The sequence below is a fragment of the Cervus canadensis genome, chromosome 21 (assembly GCF_019320065.1).
Source record: "Cervus canadensis isolate Bull #8, Minnesota chromosome 21, ASM1932006v1, whole genome shotgun sequence".
Lineage (NCBI taxonomy): Eukaryota > Metazoa > Chordata > Mammalia > Artiodactyla > Cervidae > Cervus > Cervus canadensis.
Window position 1 is genome coordinate 23571216 of NC_057406.1, and position 3651 is coordinate 23574866.

At 41.2% G+C, this 3651-nt stretch overlaps 1 pseudogene; it reads left to right on the plus strand.

The window, feature by feature from the left end:
- Nucleotides 1-2315: 2315 nt before the first annotated feature.
- Nucleotides 2316-3292, plus strand: LOC122423141 (annotated as a pseudogene).
- Nucleotides 3293-3651: the final 359 nt, after the last annotated feature.

Here is a 3651-nt window from a genome sequence, read left to right on the forward strand (position 1 = left end):
TTGCAACTACTGAAGCCTGAGGGCCCTAGAGCCCGAGCTCAGCCGCAAGAGAAGCCCTCGCATCCCAACTAGAGAGTAGGCCCTACTGGCTGCAACTAGAGAAAAGCCCTCAAAGCAGTGAAGACCTAGCACAGCTAATAAATAAATTAAGCAAATAATTAAAATCATTTTTTAAAAAAGAAATGTCTTTTTAAAATGTTAATAAAAATGGATTATCATTAAGGAGCTGAAGCAAACTTTTTTATCACAAGAAAATGTTTTAATCTTTTCATACACTCTGTTCATTTATTCAATAACTATTTATAACTTGGCAAGTATTCTGGAAGGAACCAAGGACATAACAGTCAGTGATAAAACCACTGCTGACTAATAATATTAAAAATATACGACATGTGTCCAGTGTACATGCCAAGTGAGTTACATCAGTTTTTTGCTTAAAGAGGTGATAAGAGCTGCCCGGGCAACTCCAGCTGAGAAGTGGAATAGTGGACTTCTTAGCTGTAATTCTTGCCTGGAGAATTTCATGGACAGAGGAGCCTGGGGGGTCCCAGGCCATAGGGTCACAAAGTGTCAGGCACGACTGAACAACTCACATACTAGCTGTGATAGGCAAAATTCAAACCTGGCTTGGTTGTCTCTAGAGCCCGAGCTCTTAACCACAGAGGCATCGGGCTTTTCTGGCAGATAATGTTTGTTAAATTATAAGTGTGACAAATGAAATAGTAGGTAAATCTAAGGCACCCAAACTTGCAGGTGGTGAGAGGAGACCATCATGGTCGTGACATTTTAGCTGAATAGGAGTTAGCTAAGGAAAGCTGGAGGAATTGAGGAGATTGTGCAGAGAAGTAGAGGAAAAGTAAGGGTAAGATGCAGAGAAAATAAAAAAACAAACCAACACACCGCCACCCACCCCCAACCACACACACACACACAAAGACAAAATAAAACTTGCATGGCTAAAATCAAGTGGTGAGAGGATGGAAAAAGGGCAAATTGTGAGATGCAGGCTTACTGATGAGCTTTATTAATAACACGGAACTGGATCTAAGTGCAAAGGCTCATAATCCTACCTCGGAAACACAGATTTCCTATGTTTGAAGAAAATTCTTAACAGAAGTAGAATTGAGGAGTGGAAAATCTTACTTATATAGAATAAATTTTTAAATGATATTTGCTACAATTTGTAATATTGCTTAAGACTCGTACGATGAGAGAAACTGAGGCTCAGGTAAGTTGAGTAACTTGTTCAAAGTCATACGGTGAGAGAATCAAAAGGATTCTTACATATGCCTAATGTTCTTTTCAATAAATGACAATGAATTCTAGAGAAAGTCAGGAAAGTGAACTTTCTTGGTAGTCCAGTGGTTAAGACTTCGCCTTCCAATGCAGGAGGCTTGAGTTTGATCCGTGGTCAGGGAACTAAGATCTCACATGCCACACAGTATGGTCAAAAAAAAAAAAAGTTAGAAAGGGAAGACTGGGGTTTGGGAAAGACTGTGTTAAAGAAGAGGTATTTGGGGTCATACCTGAAAGGACAGAAAAAATTTAAAAGGTGGAGATAACGGGAAACATTTTTGGTAATGAGACTCTTGAGTATAAGCACAGGGGCAGGTTCCAGTTTATTTAGATCAACTATATAACTATACACATAGCATTAGTATAAGGTGATGCAGAGATGTTACAGGGCCTGAGAGCTTTGAAAACACTGTATGGGGTTTGGGAATTGAGAATAATTAAAAATACATTAATAGCCTTCAGAGAAGCCAGATGAGATTAAGCCATCTTAGTTTGAGGATGGACAAAGACTAGCTGTGATTTCCAGAATAAGTAGTTACTTCCCAAAAATATGTTTCAAAATTTAGCTGGGTTTATTTGCAGGGAAACTTATGTTCAGCCCAGTTAAAAAATGATGTTTCACCTGTATAGGTTTTAAAAGAATCTTTGATGCTCTGAAAACTGAGAAGCATCCTGACATTATCCTTCTCATCAGTTATTTAGCAGCAATCTCAGCTGTTCTGGGATGCTTATTTCCAGAGCATTCTGGCCCATAATAGTAACCTTTCGCCCACACTATGTAATATATTAAGGAAAGATAAATCGTAGGTCTAAGGGTTGTTTGGGAGCAGGATGTCCCAGTCTACCAGCACTGTTTACTAATTGGATTTAAGATTTGTACTTGGTTTTGGTGCAGCCGGGCAAGTTTGACAATTAAGTAGTCCTGAAGTCTGGAAGTCGGTTTTGCTTCTCTTTTCCTGGCTCTCGAGAGCTTCCTCCCCTCCCCAGCTTGGGTGGGAGTGTACAGACAGAAGCCTCAGATGAGCACTCAGCTCATGGACACACTGCTCATCATCTTTGTCTTCTTGTGCCTCTTATTCTCAGGTTTCCCCAGTGGCTCAGCAGTAAAGAATCCACCTGCAATGCAGGAGACGCGGGTTCTATCCCTGGGTCAGGAAGATCCCTTGGAGGAGGCCTTGGCAAGCCACTCCAGTCTTCTTGCCTGGAGAATCCTATAGACAGAGGAGCCTGGCTGGCTACAGTCTATAAGGTCGTGAAGAATTGGACATGACTGAAGTGACTTAGCACACACACACGCCAGAGTAACCTGCGTTCTGGTTTACAGGATAGACAAGTACAAGAGACTGTAGGCAGAAATGGAAAAAAGGGGTAAAAAATTAAAAAGAAGAAGGAAACAATGCAAATCAGCTGGTCGACCACCAAAAACTAGAAAATAGGCAGAAAGAGAAATTGAAGAATAACAACAGATGTGCTGTGTTATGCTTAGTTGCTCAGTCGTGCCTGACTCTTTGGGACCCCATGGATTGCAGCCGGCCAGGCTCCTCTGTCCAAGGGGATTCTCCAGGCAAGAATACTGGAGTGGGTTGCCATGCCCTTCACCAGGCAATCTTCCCAACCCAGGGATTGAACCCAGGTCTCCCGCAAAGATGGCTTGAATGAAATCCTTGTTTGCAACTGGTGTTTGTTTTACTGCCCAAGTGGGAATGTTCAGCTCCATATTTGATGGTAGAATGGTGATGAGGGTCTCCTCTCACTCTGCTTTCCTTCATCTGAGGATTACCTCAAGGGAGTCTGTTGGAGGCTAACACCACAGACTGTTCCTCCACCTTCCTGTGTGTTCTCTGCACCATGTCATTGGACAGAACATCCAGAAAACCTCAGCCTTGCCCTTTCACAAGCTGCCACCAAGCAGGCAGGTAGATTTCTTGGCCCTCTGCCTCCTTCTGGCAAGTTATTTAGAAATCTAGAAGAACCCTATAATTCCCATTCTTTTTAGACATTCAGATCAGACTGGCAACTATTTTATAACAAGAATCATAAGCAGCCTTAGCAAATAGGCCACTTTCTAGTTTTGAGTTATTTCTAGATGCTTTGGATATGATTCCAATGAGAATGGCATCCAACAAACAAGACAATGCTTCTGGTTACACATCATTTTTTTAAAACTAGTGTGTTGATTAGATAAATTTGGGTAATGTTTGTGTAATGAGAAACAAAATCTTGTTTTGCTCATATAAATAATTCCTGTAGAAACGGCTCTCAAGTATGTGCTGTGTGCTATGCATTATGGAAGTTGACTCTCCATGAGCATTTAGGAATCTAGAAGAAAATTGTAGCTTCTGTAACTTTTAATTG